This window comes from Bufo gargarizans, chromosome 4 (assembly GCF_014858855.1).
Source record: "Bufo gargarizans isolate SCDJY-AF-19 chromosome 4, ASM1485885v1, whole genome shotgun sequence".
Lineage (NCBI taxonomy): Eukaryota > Metazoa > Chordata > Amphibia > Anura > Bufonidae > Bufo > Bufo gargarizans.
The window spans coordinates 344,287,109-344,308,162 of record NC_058083.1 but is presented as its reverse complement, the minus strand read 5'-3'; positions in this window follow the sequence as shown (position 1 = coordinate 344,308,162).

The window sequence follows — 21,054 nt, the reverse complement described above, 5'->3', positions numbered from 1 at the left end:
TCCCAAAGAGGACAGCTTTTCATTGTCTCTGGGTAGCCTGGCACACATGAGCAATTACATGCTGCAGTGTCTCCGCAACGACCGCTTAGTTGCCCACATTCTAACTTGTGCTTATTACTGGGTGGCCATGCTGCTGGATCCCCATTACAAGGACAACGTACCATCCTAAATTCTGTAACTGGAGCGTGATTATAAGATGCGCGACTACAAGAGCACGCCACGCTGGTAGATGGGCTGCTGGTGGCATTCCCACCTGACAGCAGGGGCACAGTGGAAGCACAAGGCGAAGGCAGAGGAAGAGGTCGCAAATGCAGCTGGGGCATCGCTCACGTTCATTAAACTGAACCAGGCATGGATCCCACAGGACTTGTCCGTACCTTGTGCAGAATAGACATGTATACCGACCTTAACCAGCAATTGTTATACTGCAGCACAATTGCTCATTCTTGTATTTTGGATATTTCACACTCTTTTGGAGTGGAAAAAATTGCGGGGTCCGCACACCTGGATATATTAGTGGGTGCTCGTAGAGGACGTCAGTCACAGAATATAAAATGATAATCCACGGCACACCAATCTCTTTTTGTTTTGCAAAATTTATTATAGGTGCAAAAGAATTATTATTCACAGGTTTCGTCAATATTTGACTAGTTGCGCCATAATTATGATATAACAAATCACATATATTTGTGGGCCATGATAATTCCCGACGTTTCGGTCCTGTCAAAGACCTTTATCAAGGGATCTAGGCCGATTAGCAAGCAGCTGGTATGGGCGCCCATACCAGCTGCTTGCTAATCGGCCTAGATCCCTTGATAAAGGTCTTTGACAGGACCGAAACGTCGGGAATTATCATGGCCCACAAATATATGTGATTTGTTATATCATAATTATGGCGCAACTAGTCAAATATTGACGAAACCTGTGAATAATAATTCTTTTGCACCTATAATAAATTTTGCAAAACAAAAAGAGATTGGTGTGCCGTGGATTATCATTTTATACTCTTTTGGAGTGTACCTTAATTTAAAAATAAAGTAAAAATTAAAACAAAAAAATCAGTGTTGGCTACCTCATCCTCCTCCACCGCTGCTTCCACCTACACCGCTATGTCCACCGCCTCCTCAAACTCCTTCTCCATATGGAACTCCACCTCTTTAATTTAATTTTATTTCATTTCACTACTTTGTCAGTTACATTTTCTGATGATAAAAAATTAAATAAGATGTCGCACTCGAATAAATGGACCCCAAATCGGTGCACCTGTGTATTGAGACCACTCACTCAATGCAATAGGTAAATATTAAATAGTGTAACAGGGCACTCAAGAAATCCTGACCATGTGGTACAATTTAATATCTTTATTACTATTGTGAATAATGTTGCTCAAACCAATCAATTTTAATAATCAATAGATGAATTTGAATAAAATATTTGATAATATTGAATAAAAATAATCGATTTACACAAGGGCTCAGAACAATATAGTGCAAATATCGACAATCATAAAATAAAATAAAATCTCAAATTCAATTATTCAGTCCAAATTTGGTATAAACATCTGGGTATTGGTGCAGTCCAATCGAATATTATTATGTCCCACTTCCAATTACAGCAGCGTCCCGCTGAACATGAAGTGGATAGCGGCGTCCCGCTATAAAATTACTTGCAAGTAAGATTTACCTTATATCAACCAAAGGTTCTCCAGACTTTAAACTTTGGGTCCTCTCCTCTCCTCAGAAGTGTCTGTGACACAATGTATCAAGAGGTTTACCTAGACGACTCTGTGTTTCTGTTGAATTGAACTGCCAAGTCCACCAGATCTCAATCTGTTGGTGGAGAAACTGCAGTGATGTTTGTAGCAGAGATATTTCGTCAAAGGAGGCATACCACTGAGGAAGGGGCAATAACTTGGACCCCGAAACGCGTCTGGTGCTACACCCCCCATCTGTATACTGAAGGAACAAAGTACCCCAAACCGACCGACTTACAGACTACACTTGGAAGCCTCCTTTGACGAAATATCTCTGCTACAAACATCACTGGGTGTAATATTTTTGGGTGTAATATTCCTAGTTGACAGCTTAATAAATTTCTATAATTTTTCTTTAGCATTTTCGGGTGACAATAAACTTTTTTTTTTCTGTCATAGATCCCTGCTCTACCATGTAGACAGGTTAATACATTTCTGTAATTCTTCTATTACATTCTTGGGTTGACATTTTATAATTTTGGATGTGAATAAACCCCTGCTCTGCATAGGTGACAGGGAATAACATTTCAGAAATTCTTCTTTAATTGATGCACGCCACCTTTCATTTAATGATTAAACTTTAACAAGTTGTCCCACATTTGCGCTTCAATAATTTGTCCCACATTTGCGCTTTACTAATTTGTCCCACATTTGCACCTCAATAACTTTTCCCACATTTGTGCTTCAGCAATTTGTCCCACATTTGCGCCTCAATATCTTTTCCCACATTTGCGCTTCAGTAATTTGTCCCACAATTGCACCTCAATAACTTTCCCCATATTTCCGCTCAATCCCCCAAAAACGTAATCCATTTATCTCCCTTGGATGTGGTCTCTCTTTCTCACGCTCCCTCTCCGGCGTGGAACCCTGATTCGCCGATAACCGTGATCAACATGGTAGGCTCAGAAAAGAACATCGAAAGTTGATAGAGAAAATATCCAAATGGATGGTGGATGTCAATGGGGTACCTCTGCATAGGTGACAGGAACACAAATTGAAAAAAATCGTCTGTTACATTCTCAGTTGACATTTTTCAAATTTTGCCGGATAGAAATCCCTGCTCTGCATAGTTGACAGGAAATAAAATTTAAGAAATTCTTCATTAATTGATGCGCGGCACATCCTTTCATTCAATGCTTAACCCCTTAAGGAAACAGGGTATACAGGTACGCCCTGATGTCTGCTCGGCAGGCGATGATCGGAACCTGACACAAAGAAAATTGTGCGATATCAGGAGCGGTTAAAGCAGCAGTCCCAAAAAAAGGAGTAAGTCCCTTCTCCAGAAAGACAACCAAAGTACATGTAGATGGGTCTGCGCTAGGTTTCCACTGGCAGGAGTTTCACTCACAGGAAGATTCTATGGAGATTCCACAATATCACCAGTGCATCTCCAATATCAATCCCGATACCGACCAGCAACATTTTTTCTCTCCTTCAGGAGAAACAGAACATAGTGCAATACCCAGGGTGTTTAATATTCAGTAAGATGTATTGTACTTACAAACATCCATTGGTAAAAAGCGTATATAGATGCCCGACCCGGGTTTCGCCTTAGCTTCATCTGGGCGTTACAAACTAATATGTCGAAGCTGTGTTTTTATCCCTCCCAACTCTGATGTCATATCCGGTTTCCCGAATCAGGATTCATATATAATCGTATAAATTCATATGGATAAAACATTCGATTATTTAAAAATATGGATAAAGCATTAGATTATTTATTACATGACACAGGGAGAGGCAGGTTTAGACATCAACATTATGGATCCAGATCCCTGTATGCACCTAAATATGGATATAACTAAGTAAACTTAAATATGGATTATTTACATATAATCACTCACATGAATCTTTGAAATCGTATTTTAGTGATCTGGATGAATTAAAACTTAGCTTTTATTATAGCTCTTATAAGATAAATGAGATTTTGTTCCTCAAGGTGAAAATAAAGGGGTAGGTAATCGTAGATTGCTCGCAGTGTCCCACGATATAACGGGACTTGTACTGAGGGCAATACTGAAATGTCCACAAAGGCAAAATGTGAAATGGCTGATGTATTCCAAACGTGATGTTTCAAGGTCTAGACAATTAGGGTGGTACACATCAGTATTCAGACCGCAAGTGGTCAGGTTTGGTACACACAGGCGCCAATATCTGACACGTCAAGGTGGACATATAACAAGTATTAAACAACAAAAAATCTATATGCACAACGACAAACACAACACAAATAATGACATGGATGTATGTATATATCCGTGTTACATATAGCACACTCATACATCCACAGCATATAGGTGCACGGCGGCACCGCTTGAAAAAAAGACACACCACCAGGTGTCCTACCGTACAGGTTTGATGTACTCCAGGCACCTGTGTTCTTTATGTCTTTATCAGGCAGGGTGGTCCTTTTCGGCAGTTGGAGGGTATTTGAAGGGAATAAAAACGATGATTTTTCTTTTCTATCCCTAATTGGCCCTCACAGCCCTACAATAAGCCTCCAAAACTAGCCACGGGGTGTCCCACTAGTTGGGCCCCCGTCCGGAACCTAACCCTGGAATTGTGGTCCCTAAAAAGGCCCTACAAGGATCCCTACATGCACGTTTCTGGGGTAGGGGAATGAACCCCTCCCCTCATCAGGGGATATAATTTCTAAGGGCCGGAAAATACAGAAAGAGGGTCACCAGAAATGGTGGCTCTCCTATAGAGTAAGGCGCACAGGTGGGTGTGCAACCGGCAACGGGAATGAAGGAGAGGAGACAGGTAGAGTAAAGTTTCCTCCCTTCTGTCACTAAAGTGGAGCGCACGGATAGGTGCACAGCCGCAGTGTAAAGTGGAGCGCACAGATAGGTGCACAGCCGCAATGAAGATAGAGAAGGGGGACAGATGAAAGCGCCCCTTGTCCTCTTGTGGTGCACAGGTTGGTGCCGCAGGCATATGTCTTACCTGGTCTGGAGGTGTACGCGTCCGCTCTTTTAAAGGTTCGCGCCGGGATGTCGGCACGTCGCACGCCATGATGACGTCAGCCCTTCCCTTAGTGCGGCGGCAGGCGGTGATGACGTTTTGCCCTTACTTTGCGTATCATGCCCATACGCCGAATGGGCGCTGGGCATGCGCAATAGTACGCGTACATTATATTTCCAATATCATCGCATTAGTGCCTGAAATGATGTATCCAGGCCATAATGCACAAGGATAATTATTGGATTCCAGTATACAGCCTCCATAGGTCAATATTTATATTTATATTATACCAGCAAACCATCGTACTGGTAACTTCACTCCCATAATGGGGCTGCATTCAAAAAGGTGCTGTTGTTTTATTTATATGTCGTTAATCAGATGCTGCTATTAGCGACATGCGAAAGAATAAGAAAGATAGAGTATACATCGGGCGCCGGACAAATTAGTATATGTTGTGCAGGCGCACAGTATAGACCTACAAATATAGAAATATGGACAAAGCATAGATATATGTATTTTCTTGTCCGTATGTACGGGCGTATTGATATATAAGCTCCGTATAGGGGTGGATCTGTGGGCAGCGGAACACGTGTCCAACAGATTCACTCAAAAACCCTGATGTGGGTATACAACATGAATTATTTAATGGTATTTATTGCGGTCTTGTTGATTTCATTTTTTAACAGTGGTCGGCAAACAATGACACCAAGCAATTAATGGGTATTACATCCCATGTCTCCCATGCAGCCGAAGTTTAATAAGGCAGGGTGAGGCAGTTTTAGGTATATATTTAATTAAATCTGTATGAAAAACAGATTGAAGGGGTATTCTTAAAGGAAGCAACCAAAGTGGAGGGACTCATTCAAACCTTTGGGGGATACCGTGTCCAGTTGGAAGGTCCAACGTGCTTCTCTTTGAAGTAGGAGACGGTCCCAATCACCGCCACGTATTGGTGGATTTTATCGATTCCAATGGCTTGGATGCAGTTCGAGTCTCCACCATGGTGTTCATTAACATGTCGGGCCACTGGGGTGTCGCGTTCGTTCAGCATCTGATTAACGACATATAAATAAAACAACAGCACCTTTTTGAATGCAGCCCCATTATGGGAGTGAAGTTACCAGTACGATGGTTTGCTGGTATAATATAAATATAAATATTGACCTATGGAGGCTGTATACTGGAATCCAATAATTATCCTTGTGCATTATGGCCTGGATACATCATTTCAGGCACTAATGCGATGATATTGGAAATATAATGTACGCGTACTATTGCGCATGCCCAGCGCCCATTCGGCGTATGGGCATGATACGCAAAGTAAGGGCAAAACGTCATCACCGCCTGCCGCCGCACTAAGGGAAGGGCTGACGTCATCATGGCGTGCGACGTGCCGACATCCCGGCGCGAACCTTTAAAAGAGCGGACGCGTACACCTCCAGACCAGGTAAGACATATGCCTGCGGCACCAACCTGTGCACCACAAGAGGACAAGGGGCGCTTTCATCTGTCCCCCTTCTCTATCTTCATTGCGGCTGTGCACCTATCTGTGCGCTCCACTTTACACTGCGGCTGTGCACCTATCCGTGCGCTCCACTTTAGTGACAGAAGGGAGGAAACTTTACTCTACCTGTCTCCTCTCCTTCATTCCCGTTGCCGGTTGCACACCCACCTGTGCGCCTTACTCTATAGGAGAGCCACCATTTCTGGTGACCCTCTTTCTGTATTTTCCGGCCCTTAGAAATTATATCCCCTGATGAGGGGAGGGGTTCATTCCCCTACCCCAGAAACGTGCATGTAGGGATCCTTGTAGGGCCTTTTTAGGGACCACAATTCCAGGGTTAGGTTCCGGACGGGGGCCCAACTAGTGGGACACCCCGTGGCTAGTTTTGGAGGCTTATTGTAGGGCTGTGAGGGCCAATTAGGGATAGAAAAGAAAAATCATCGTTTTTATTCCCTTCAAATACCCTCCAACTGCCGAAAAGGACCACCCTGCCTGATAAAGACATAAAGAACACAGGTGCCTGGAGTACATCAAACCTGTACGGTAGGACACCTGGTGGTGTGTCTTTTTTTCAAGCGGTGCCGCCGTGCACCTATATGCTGTGGATGTATGAGTGTGCTATATGTAACACGGATATATACATACATCCATGTCATTATTTGTGTTGTGTTTGTCGTTGTGCATATAGATTTTTTGTTGTTTAATACTTGTTATATGTCCACCTTGACGTGTCAGATATTGGCGCCTGTGTGTACCAAACCTGACCACTTGCGGTCTGAATACTGATGTGTACCACCCTAATTGTCTAGACCTTGAAACATCACGTTTGGAATACATCAGCCATTTCACATTTTGCCTTTGTGGACATTTCAGTATTGCCCTCAGTACAAGTCCCGTTATATCGTGGGACACTGCGAGCAATCTACGATTACCTACCCCTTTATTTTCACCTTGAGGAACAAAATCTCATTTATCTTATAAGAGCTATAATAAAAGCTAAGTTTTAATTCATCCAGATCACTAAAATACGATTTCATGGATATAACTACCATCAACATTATCCGCAACGTAATGCATATACCCAACAATACGATCATGGTTATGGTAACTATTGGGGACCACAGGAATATGGAGGAGGAGGTAGAGGAGGGAGGAGATATGGGAGAGGGCAATATAGGGAGACCAGAGAGGGACCATTTAAGATTAATAATGAACAAAAGGTTCTACAATCGAAAGGAGAGGAAGGCAAAGAGCAGATTGGAAATATTGTAAGACCCGAACCACTAAGGGCAAAGAGAGAGAGTAGACCGGAGGAAATATGTCTGGAAAATTTTCCCAAGCAATCAAAGGCCAATCAATAGACAACACACAAAAAGAGGAGAGTTGGAAAAACACTCCGGGGAAGAAAAAAAGACCCATAGAGGAAAGAGAGGAGGAAAAAGAAAATGCAAGTCCACAGGCCAAGAAAGTGAGAGAGAGAGCAAATAGGGATAAATAATCTGAGTTCCTATGAGTTAAAAGAAGAAGAGAAAAGCATTCTCAATAAAGGCCTACACATAAGGGTAATAAATTTGAAGTTTATTTGGACATACATCGTTATATAAGGAAACTCAACATCTTTAAATATATGATGTTCAAACCAATAATAGAAGTTGGGCCAACAGAACAACAACCGCATACCTCCCTAAAAAATACATCAAAATTCTACCCAAATAATGACAACGAATGTATTGAGGCCTTTAAGAAAGGAGTGATAAAAGGAGTACAAGGGATCAAATACAATACAAATATAAATAAAACAACCTCAGTCAGAAAGAGAAAAATTCTTTAAGGGATTTAGAGAATAACACCAGTATAATAATAAAACCTGCGGATAAGGGGGGGGGGGATAGTTGTTCTTAATAAGGAGTATTATCAAAAAGAAATGGCGCAAATTCTAGATGACAAGGTAACTTTAAAGTTCTAAAAATGGACCCAATCAACGAATATAAAAAAGAACTCAAAATATTACTTGAGGTCTAAAAAAAGGAGTCTTGAACAAAAAAGAATTTGATTATCGCAATAATACTCATCCAATTTCACCCTTCATTTACTATTTGCCAAAAGTCCACAAGGATCCAGTAAATCCACCAGGGAGACCCATTGTCTCTGGGATCGGATCGATTACCAGCAGGATCTCAGAGTATGTGGACATATTTTTTCAGAAGTACGTGCCAACTGCACCATCCTACCTCAAAGACACAGGTCATGTCCTGCAGATCCTAAATGAGGTTGATACGGTGACAGAGGATGTACATCTGATGACAGCGGATGTTTCATCACTCTACACCATAATTCCTAACAATAAGGGATTGGAGGCAGTAAGATATTTCATGGACAATGATGAGGGTATGGCAATTGAACAAAAATTATTTATTTTAAATTGTATCGAATACTGTTTAACCCATAATTATTTTTGGTATAGTGACTAATTTTATTTACAGACGTCTGGTGTGGCGATGGGTACGAAATTTGCACCCAGTTTCGCCAATCTTTTTATGTCTTATTGGGAAAAAAAATGTATCACCCCAATTATACAAAAAATAGGAGTAGGAGGGATGTTGATTCTTTGGAGAAGATACATCGATGATTGTCTGTGTATCTGGAAAGGTGACGAGTCCTCTCTAATGGTGTTTATTCAGTACATCAACAATAATCAATGGAACATTAAATTTACGGAAGAGAGTAGTAAAATCAGGGTTAATTTCCTCGATTTGGAAATATCCATCACCAACCAACGTCTGACAACCAAAACCTTCTTCAAACCCACAGACAGGAATGGCTATATTGATGCTACCAGCTGTCATTATAGCCCATGGTTACAGGGGGTCCCCAAGAGTCAGTTCCAACGCATAAAAAGGAATTGCTCCCATCAGGCTGACAATGAGACACAGAGTAATATCATTCTTGAAAGGTTTAAAGAAAAGGGTTACAATGAGGAGGTACTTCAAGATCAAAGAAGGGAAATTGGTGAAAATAATATCGGAATAAAAACAGCTAGAGAGAAAAACACTGACAGATTCAAGTGGGCATTTAAAACTATGTATACAGCATCATGTCCTGAGATTAAGGAGGTAATTAGGAAGAACTGGAGAATATTGAAGAATGACGAGGTTATTGGTCCTTTGATCCCAAATAAACCACCTTTCATTTTTAAAAGGGCACCTACTGTACGGAATAAAATAGTACGAGGAAGGAAAAAAACAAGAAGTCCTCTAAAAATAACTTTGTGTGGTGTGGCTTCTGTTCGGCCTGTAAAAACAGATCCATGATGGATAAAAAACGCAGCACTCAAAATACCATATCCTCCTCCTCAAATCAAGAAGAATTACGCATGAGAGGACAACTATCATGTGAGTCTGCAGGGGTCATCTATGTTTTAGAGTGCCCCTGCAGGCTATAATATGTGGGCAGAACCTTAAGAAAATTAAAAACTAGGATTAGTGAGCACATAGGTAATGTAAAAAGAGGCCTTGAGACACACAGTGTATCTGCTCACTTCAAACGAGTCCACCAAAAGAATCCTGCAGGATTAAGATTTGTTGGAGTCGAACTTGCACAAAAAAAATTGGAGAGGTGGAGATGCGGCACAACAGATTAATAAAATCGAAGCAAAATGGATATATGAACTAAACACCCTACAACCTAACGGTCTCAACATAGAATGGGACATGAAGGCAGGTAGCATGAATTGAATGCAATCACCAGCTTAGATAGATTTCAGTGTCCATTAGCTGCTTCTGTATGGTATGTGTAGGAAAATAAGTGGTTTGGGTGTGGGGTGGGTTGACAGAGGATCCAGTATATTGGGGTTTTATGTGGCCCTTAGTAGATTAATTGTATCCTTACCATAGGCGTGTTTTTATATATATATATATATATATATATATATAGGTATTTCCGATCGTATACAATATGTACAAATGATAATGAAAAGTGACGCCTTATCACATGTGCGGCCCATGTTCATCTGAGAACACGCACATTTGTATTGGCATTGAAGTCAGACACTATTTTATGAATGTAGCAATGTGCTGGCAATTTTATTTGTGCAATGTCTACATACGATTATAGAATTGTTTTTAAAAAAAGTCGATTTAAAAAAATCGTTGATTTTAATTAATTGAATGTTTTATCGATATTTTTAAATAATCAAATGTTTTATCGATATGAATTTATATGATTATATATGATTCCTGATTCGGGAAACCGGATATGACATCAGAGTTGGGAGGGATAAAAACTCAGCTTCGGCTGATTAGTTTGTGACGCCCCAGATGAAGCTAAGGCGAAACCCGGGTCGGGCATCTATATACGCTTTTTACCAATGGATGTTTGTAAGTACAATAAATCTTACTGAATATTAAACACCCTGGGTATTGCACTATGTTCTGTTTCTCCTGAAGGAGAGAAAAAAATGTGCTGGGCGGTATAGGGATTGATATTGGAGATGCACTGGTGATATCGTGGAATCTCCATAGAATCTTCCTGTGAGTGAAACTCCTGCCTGTGGAAACCTAGCGCAGACCCATCTAAATGTACTTTGATGATCGGAACCTGGTGCCTGCTCGAATCATTGAGCAGGCACCATGGCTAAATGCGAGGGGGGGTCCCCCGTGACCCCCCTTGTCGTCGATTGCCGCAAACCGCAGGTCAATTCAGACCTGCGGTTTGCGGATTTTCAATGTTGCGGCGGCGGCGCCTTCAGGTCCCCATGCGGCTGTAGGGGGACCCGATGGCATTGAAGGAAGCGCAATGCCTTCCTGAGGCATCGCACTGCGTTCCAGTGATGAGCCTGTGAGATCCAGACCCCTGGATCTCACAGGCCAGAAGCTGTATGAGTAATACACACAGTATTACTCAGACAGCCAATGCATTCCAATACAAAAGTATTGGAATGCATTGTAAAAAGTATTAGACACCCAAAAGTTGAAGTCTCAAAGTGGGACAAAAAATAAAGTAAAAAAAGTAGAAAAAATTAAGTTCCCCCCCCCAAAAATGTGACGTTTCAATAAAAAATAAACAAAAATGTAATTTTCCCAGATAAAGTTAAATAAATTGGTATAAAGTAGGTGGAAAAAAATACATATTAGGTATCACTGCATCCGTATCGACCGGCTCTATAAACATATCACATGAACCTAACCCCTCAGATGAACACCATAAAAAATAAAAAATAAAAACTGTGCTAAATAAACAAAAAATTCTCTCACCTTACATCACAAAAAGTACAACAGTAAGCGATCAAAAAGGCATATGCCCACCAAAATAGTACCAATCTAAACATCACCTTATCCCGCAAAAAATTAGAGCCTATTTAAGACAATCGCCCAAAAAATAAAAAAAAACTATGGCTCAGAATATGGAGGCACTAAAAGATAATTTTTTTTTTTTTAAAAGCTGTTATTGTGTAAAACGTAAGTAAATAAAAAAAATGATACATATTAGGTATCGCCGCATCCGTATAGACCGGCTCTATAAAAACATCACATGACCTAACCCCTCAGGTGAACACCGTAAAAAAAAAAAAAGTGTAAAAAAAGCTATTTTTGGTCATCTTACATCAGAAAAAGTGTAATAGCAAGCGATCAAAAAGTCATATGCACCCCAAAATAGTGCCAATCAAACTGTCATCTCATCTCTCAAAAAATGAGACCCTACTCAAGATAATCGCCCAAAAACTGAAAAAAAACAATGGTTTTCAGACTATGGAGACAATAAAACGTGATTTTTTTTTTGTTTAAAAAATGAAATCATTGTGTAAAACTTACATAAATAAAAAAAGTATACATATTAGGTATCACTGCCTCTGTATTGACCGGCTCTATAAAAATATCACATGACCTAACCCCTCAGGTGAACACCGTTAAAAAAAAAAAAAAATATGTAAAAAAAGCTATTTTTTGTCATCTTACATCAGAAAAAGTGTAATAGAAAACTATCAAATAATCATATGCACCCCAAAATAGTGCCAATCAAACTGTCATCTCATCCTGCAAAAAATTAGACCCTACCCAAGATAATCACCCAAAAACTGGAAAAACTATGGCTCTCAGACTATGGAGACACTAAAACATGATTTTTTCTTGTTTAAAAAATGAAATCATTGTGTAAAACTTACATAATTAAAAAGAATTGTATACATATTAGGTATCGCCGCATCCATGACAACCTGCTTTATAAAAATACCACATGATTTAACCTGTCAGATGAATGTTGTAAATAATAAAAAAAATGTGCCAAAACAACTATTTCTTTTTACCTTGCAACCAAAAATCATATGTACCCTAAACTAGTACCAACAAAACTTCCACCCTATCCCATAGTTTCTAAAATGGGGTCACTTTTTTGGAGTTTCTACTCTAGGGGTGCATCAGGGGGTCTTCAAATGGGACATGGTGTCAAAAAAAACGTATGGCATTCCTTCCAAAAACCGTATGGCATTCCTTTCCGTCTGTGCCCTGCCATGTGCCCATACAGCAGTTTACGACCACATATGGGGTGTTTATGTAAACTACAGAATCAGGGCCATAAATATTGAGGTTTGGTTGGCTGTTAACCCTTGCTTAGTAACTGGAAAAAAAAATATTAAAATGGAAAATCTGCCAAAAAAGTGAAATTTTGAAATTGTATCACTATGTTCCATTAATTCTTCTGGTTAACGACGTTTGTAAAATCAGTTTTGAATACATTTAGGGGGGTAGTTTCTAGAATGGGGTAATTTTTGGGTGGTTTCTATTATGTAAGCCTCACAAAGTGACTTCAGACCTGAACTGGTCCTTAAAAAGTTGGTTTTTGAAAATTTCTGAGAAATTTCAATATTTACTTGTAAGTTTCTAAGTCCTTGTAACGTCCCTCAAAAATAAAATGTCATTCCCAAAATTATCCTAACATGAAATAGACATATGGGGGATGTAAAGTAATAACTATTTTTGTAGGTATTACTATATTTGAAGTAGAGAAATTGGAAACTTTGAAAATTGGCAAATTTTGTATTTTTTTACAAATAAAAGTGATTTTTTTACAAATAAAAGTGATTTTTTTTAACTCCATTTTACCAGTGTCATGAAGTACAATATGTGATGAAAAAACTAGCTCAGAATAGCTTGGATAAATAAAAACGTGTTAAAGTTATCACCATTTAAAATGACACTGGTCAGATTTGCAAAAAATGGTCTGGTCCTTAAGGTGAAATATGGCCGTATCCTTAAGGGGTTAAACTTTAAAAAGTTGTCCCAAATTTACGCTTTAATACTTTGTCTCATATTTTCGTTCTATCATTTTTAATTTGAAACAATTAATCCTCCCTTAGATGTGGTCTCTCTTTCTCACGCTCCCTCTCCAGCTTGGAACCCTGATTCGCCGATAACCGTGATCAACAAGGTAGGCTCAGAAAAGAACATCGAAAGTTGATAGAGAAGATATCAAAATGGATAGTGGATGTCGCTGGGACACCTCTGCATAGGTGACAGGAATATACTTTTTTTGTTTCTTAAAAATTTTATTTTCAATTTAAGAAAACACAACAAGGTACATGTTTGACATTTAAGCGTCTAACATGACGCCTTCATTAGAACATATACAATACATTATAAGAGCAAAGGAGTTCCAAAAAGATAATAGTACAATAGGAATTCCACATCACTAAGGATACAACATAAGGCGTTTCCTAAGGAGCTATGTCAGTAGCATATTCATTATATTATTAAGGCGTAATGCAGAATACATTATAAAAACATTGTAAAAATGTATGAAGGGAGAGAAACCTTATCAAGAGCGTGGTGTGGAAGTTGAGGAGTGAGTAGTCATGTAGTACAATCTAATCTATACCATCATGGGGTTATGTAGGAAGAGGCTGACTGCTTGTAAACCTGAATTCCCGCCATAGTCGCCATTGTTTGGCGAATTTCTGGTGATTCCTAGCCTCCCACGCGAATAGCTCCTCGAAGCAGTAAAGCTGGTCCACTTTCAATTTCCATTGTTCTATAGTTGGTACTGTGGTAGAAAGCCAGTGTTTTGGGACCAGTAGACGTGCTGCAATAAGCAATTGTCTAAATAGGAAGGGGGGGGGGGGGGGTTGGGAATCCCTTGTCCTTTCTGTGTCGTAGAAACTAAGCAATGCCAGTAGAGGAGATATAAGGATCGAGGTACGGCATATCGTGTTGCTCAAGTGAAATATTCCCTTCCACCAACTATTAACAATGGGGCATTCCCACCAGATATGGAAAAAAGATCCTCTGTCGCTCAGGCATCTCCAACATCTATCAGAAATTGAGTCAGAGAAAAGGCTAACAATATCTGGGGTTTTATACCATCTGGATAATATTTTATATCCATTTTCTTGTATACAAACACATCTGGACGCAGTATGAGGAGCTAAAAGGAGATCCGGTATACTGGAGAAGGGAAGGTCCAACCCTAAGTCTCTTTCCCAGAGTTTTATGTATGCCGGTTTAGTAAGTATAGGAGGCGAGTTGAGTCTATGGAACAATTGGGAAATAAGCTTTTTTGTTGAGTTGGGATTGTTAATTAGGGCCTCTATCCAGACTAACGGTCTGAGGAAATCACTACTTGAGGTATGTTGGGTCAAGTAAGAATGGAGGTACGAAATTGGAGAGATACAGTGGTGATGAGGAGCTAGCATTTTTCGAAGTTCTGAAATAAGTAATACCTGACCCTCCGAATTGAAGAAGGACGAGATAGGTATGTCTGAGTTTTTCAGGAATCTAGTGGTGCATTCTATTACCTGGGGAAGAGCTGTACTTATAATGTCTCTCAAAGAAAGAAGGGGAGATGGGAAGGGTATGGAGAAGTGGGAGGCCTGGAACCATTTCCATGTCTTCAATGTTGCTTGTATAATTGGGTAAGGTGAGGACGGTATGTTGAGGTGTCTGCCATTCCCTAGTAATATGGATCGGAATGGTTTCCCTAAGAGCTCTTGTTCCATTGCCACCCACGGTTTCATGTTTGGGCACCTGAGCCATTCCACCACCCTGGACAACAGGACAGCTTTTCCATAGAGTTCGGGGTCTGGGAGAGCCATTCCCCCCAAACGTTTGGGGCGGGAAAGTGTGTTATACGCTAGCCTGGGTCTCTTCCCTTTCCAAAGGAACTTGCAAAACATTTTCCTAAGAGATTCGTAATAAGTTTAAGGAATATGTATTGGTAGCACTTGCTGCAAGTAGGTGAGACGTGGGATAATTAAGGTCATGAGAAGGTTCTTCCTTCCAAACCATGAGAGTATGTGTGCATCTAGCTTATCCAAACTGGAGGAAATGGATTGCAAAAGAGGGGAGTAGTTAAGAGTAAAAAGATCAGCTAAATTAGAGCTTATCTTAACTCCTAGGTACGTGACCTGTGGAGATGACCAGTCAAATGCCGAGTTAATTTTTAATCGGGCTTGTGTTTTCAAGGGAAAACCAAAACAAATAATAAGTGATTTTTGTTTATTTATTTTAAAGTTGGAGATGACACTATATTTATCTAAATGAAGTTGAATCGCTGGTAGTGATACTTCTGGGTTCGAGGTCATGATCATAATGTCGTCCGCGAAGGGCCAATTTATGCTCCTGACCCCCTAGAACTGTGCCTTTAATTGCTGGGTCTGTCCTTAAGCAGATTAGGAGGGGCTCGAGGGCTAATACAAAAAGTAATGGTGATAGGGGGCAACCTTGACGGGTACGATTCCGTATACGAAAAGGGTCTGATAGATCTCCATTGACTAAGACCGAGGCTGAGGCCTGATGATACATGGCGAAGATGGCCTGTACAAGGGGACCAGGTATGCCAAATCCTTTCAGGACTAATTTCAAATAGGACCAGTCGATTCTATCGAATGCTTTTTCCGCATCCGTACTGAGTAGCAGTAGAGGTTTAGATCGGAGGGGGGCGTGATGCGCAATATTGAGAACTCTAGTCGTGTTGTCCCTACCCTCTTTACCTCGGATAAAGCCTACCTGTTCCCCGTGCACCAGAGACGGAAGAGTCGCAGATAAGCGGGTTCGCCAACATCTTCCCCAGTAGTTTGAGATCAATGTTAAGAAGAGATACGGGTCTATAGTTAGGGCATTGGTTGGGGTTTTTTTCCTTCTTCTGGAATTAGCCAGATATGGGCTGATAATATGGTCATAATAATCCTGTCTTTTGAAAGCTGGTGTCCATGTAATGCTGAGTTGGACACTGAGAGCAAGTGGGGAAGTTCTGATAACGTGAATAGGAGAGGATAATTGCTGTTGGACATCCGAGGGGAGAGATGGGAGGTCGAGTGTGTCTAGAAAGGAAGAGGTTAGTGTGGAGTAAGAATCCGGAGTTAATGGGGAAGAAATGTTGTATAAGGATTCATAAAAATCTTTAAAACGGGAAGCGATTAGCTTGGAGGAGTAAAGTGAGGTACCCTGGGGAGAGTCTATTCGGTGTATATAGTTGGCTGCTTTCCTGTTTTTTATTATATGCATGGTGAATTTTGAGGCCTTATCTTCGTGGGTGTAGAACTTGTGCTGAGAGTTCAAAAAAAAATTAGCTGTGGATTGGTGAAGAAGGGCTTTTAATTCCGCCCTAAGTTTAGAAAGCTCCTGTAAGTGTGAATCAGATAAGGAGCGCTTGTGCAGGGATTCTAGGGATTTAATTTTTTGGCATAAGGTATCTAACTGTTTACCCCTTTCTTTTTTAAGGAATGTACTCAAGCTAATAAAGTGCCCTCTAATAAATGGTTTATGGACATCCAATAATAATTGGTCAGACGTGTCTGGGTTGGTGTTGAGTTTAAAATATTCCTTTAAATACTCAGATATCTTGTCACTGATCTTTTTGTCCCCTAAGAGGGATTCGTTCAGGCGCCATCTAAATTTATTTGTGGTCGGAGCTGGGGCTGACACTTTCAGGAAGATGGGGGCATGATCGGATAGGTGAATAGAGCCCAATTTAGCTTCTTGGCATAGCTGCAGATGTGTCTTGGATATAAATAAATAGTCCAGTCTTTGGTAAGACCCGTGGACGTGAGAATAAAATCTATAATCCCTCAGATTTGGGTGTACAAACATCAATAAGATGTAGGTTCCAAAGTCCCTCCCTTATTCCACGTAGTGCATTGGCTGTTAGAGCAGATCTCTGGGTGGACGAGTCGAGTTGGGGGGTCAAAGCCGAATTTAAATCCCCACCCAAAACCACTAATCCTTCTGCAAATTTCTCTATAATTGGGAAGATGGTGGCGAACCATCTGGATTGGCCAGTGTTAGGGGCATAAAGATTGATGATGGTATATATAAGGACCAATGTTACCTTAATATATCTCCCTTCTGTGTCCTGCAGATGTGAGATATATTTAAATGGGACATTCCTCTGGAATCCAATGCTCACTCCCCCAGAAGCAGAGGAGTTACCGCCACAATGATACCATTAGGAGTAGTATGCATAAGACAAGTTGGGATAGTGGTCAAATTTGAAGTGTGTCTCCTGTAGAAGCAGGACATTGGCCCCTGATTTACGTAACAATGTGAAAATCTGGCTCCTTTTCGAAGGGGAATAGAAGCCCCTCACATTGTAGGATGAAAATGTTAAATCAGCCATAGCGACTAAAATAGAAAATATAGTCTAGCTGTGATGTATCTCCAGGAGACACACTTCTTCCATATAAGTTCTGACCTTTCAGGTTGAGTGGAGAGGATGGCAGAGGAATCCCAGGAATTCTTTGCTCTGTAGGGGTATATGGAACATGTACCTTAAGCAAAACATAAACAAAAACGTGTAAAACAATAATAAACCCACAAGTGAAGGTTAGAACATAAAATAAAATGAGAGTCGTAACGGGGGAAATGGTTGATTAACCCAATTACGATCCCCATTGCACCAAATAGGACCTCACAGAGGAGGTTATCAGACAGACCAAAAAGAGATGTCTTGAACGGCCTGATTATAAGTAGGTGAATTAGTTAGGAAGAGGAGAGAAGGGGCAATAAGGAATAGAAAGGGATGAGAGTAACATATATGGAAGGCAGCTTTCCTGTCAGAACTTATGACTAAGGGATAGCTTAATATTCCCATGGAACTGGGCATTTAGTAAATAAAGAAACAACACCGAACCCGATCCTATGGAGTGAATTGAATATTTCTCCGCTTGGCCTTTTGTATTTTCGGAGTGCGGGGCTGTTCAAAAGGCACAATCACGGGAAGCTCCGGCAGCTCCAGGATATCTTGGTATAACTGCCAGTTCTCGATTGCCATGGGTGGAATCTGGAGATGATCGAACACTCCGGCTAAATCAGCAAATGAGGAAATAGTGAGGCGGCGACCCTCATGGGTGAAGGTTAATCCAAACGGAAAGTTCCATCAGTACAGGATCTTATTCGATCGAAGCGAGTCGGTCAGTGGTTTCAGAGAACGGCGTTATCTTAAAGTCGAAGGAGCCTGGAAAATTGCAACAAGCGAACCATCGCATAGTAAATTGTCTTGATTTCTGGCCGCCTCCAGTACTGCAGCTTTGGTCTGAAAGTTAAGAAACTTAAGAAAACGGCATATGACGTCCCTGGGGGGGTTCAGCTGGTTTCGGCTTAGGCCTTAGTGCTCTGTGAGCACGTTCAATGATGATGTCTATCTGTTGTTCTTGGCCTAGTAAGGCTTTGCAGAGCTCCATTACGGTGTTTGTTAAATCGGATGCAGGAATTGTTTCGGGTATCCCCCTAAACCGAAGATTATTTCTACGCCCTCGGTTCTCTTGGTCCTCCAGAGCACTGTGGAGGTCGTTTAGATGAGTATAGCACTTTTGGAGAGAGGACACAGTGGCCGTTTGGTGAGCCAGGATCGAGGTCTGGTGAGTTTCCAGTGACACCACTCTGTCTCTGATATGTAAAACATCGTGGCGGAGCGCAGTAAGTTCGGTCAGTATTGGCTCTATGGCTTTGCTTAGTGTTTGTTTTAGAAACTTGCGGGTAATCGGGAGCGCTGTTCCGCTGTGAGGATCTTCAGCTTCCGACTCCCCTTTTGAGACATCTGTGGCACGCTCACTGACCTTAAGAGAGGGTGTCGGCGCCATCTTGGGCTCACGGGCCGTGATAGTAGCGGCTGCTTTTCGGATGAATTTATCCATATCTCCGCCCGGATTAGCTGTTTTACTGGAGCTGGATGAACCTCCATGCTTAGCTTGGCCTATCTTGACCATCTCTCCGGTTGTCAGCTAGTGTAAGCTGGTGCTTTCTGGGATCAGTTACGGAGAGCTCCTGACTATGCTGCCATCACAGTCTGGCGCTAGCTCCCCCCCCCCCCCCAGAAATATACATTTAAAAAAATCATCTGTTACATTGTCAGGTGACATTTTTAAAATTTTGCCAGATAGAAATCTCAGCTTTGCATAGTTGACAGGGAATAAAATGTAAGAAATTCTTCATTAATTGTTGCGTGCCACATCCTTTCACTCAATGCTTAAACTTTAAAAAGTTGTCCCGCATTTACGCTTTAATACTTTGTCCCATATTTCCGCTCTATTTTTAATTTGAAACAATTAATCCTCCCTTGGATGTGGTCTCTCTCTCACGCTCCCTCTCTGGCGTGGAACCCTGATTCGACGATAACTGTCATCAACATGGTAGGGTCAGAAAAGAACATCAAAAGTTGATAGAGAAGATATCAAAATGGATGGTGGACGTCACAGGGATGTGCGATCATGCAAAAGTTAGCTATAGTCAACAAAGCAGCAGCAGGGCCTCTCCTGGCTAAAGTTTACAAATCAAAAATACCACAGGGACATTCCCTATCATTTTTGATTAGTCATTCCAATAACAGGGCATCTTAAGAATCCTGTATTGTTATTTATCGTCACTACATCCCCGTGTCGGGAGTGGGTAATTGCCACGCTCCCCCTTCTTAACTTGGAAGCTTATGCTTTAATACTTTGTCCCACATTTCCACTGGATTAAATTTAATTTCATCCATTGACCTCCCTTGCGTGTGGTATTCTTTTCTCAGGCTCCCTCTCCGGCCTGGAACCCTGATTCCCCGCCACCCGCAATCACCATGGTAGGTGCATAAAAGAACATCGAAAGTTGATAGAGCAGATATCAAATTGGATTGTGAACATCACAGGGACGTGCAACATGGTGGTGCAGTAAGTGTGCACACGCCTACACGAACTGACTGACAGGGGTCAGCCCCTGCAACTTCTGGGTCTCCAAATTGGCACATGGCCTGAACTTGCCCTTTACCCCTTGGAGGTGCTGGCCTGCCCTGCAGCCAGTGTATGGTCTGAACGTGTGTTTAGTATGACTGGAGGGGGTTATCACAGGCTATATTTCCCAATGTTTTGGGGTATACCCTAATAAAAAAAAAATAAAGCAGTGTAGGCTACCTCCTACTCCACCGCTGCTTCCACATACACCACAACATACACCACCTCCTCAAGCTCCTACTCCATATGGACCTCATCCTCCTAGATCAAGATTATTATATTTATATTTTTACATATTTTATGTTATTTAAAGTAATTTCCCTATCCACATTTGTTTGAAGAGCACTTGTTATGCTCTTGACCACATTCTGATGCCATTTGCAGCCCTCTAGCATGTTCCATGACATTTTTACAGCCATTTTAGTGCTCAAAAGTTCGGGTCCTTATTGACTTCAATGGGGTTTGGGTTCGGGGTCAAGTTCGGGTCCTGAACTTGAACTTTTTTGTGAAGTTCTGCTGAACCCGTCAAACCCGAACATCCAGGTGTCCGCTCAACTCTAATGTTGAGATTAGACATACTGTAAGAGAAAAGGGGGTTAGCGCAAACCATACATCTTAGTTACCACTCCTGTCGGGAGG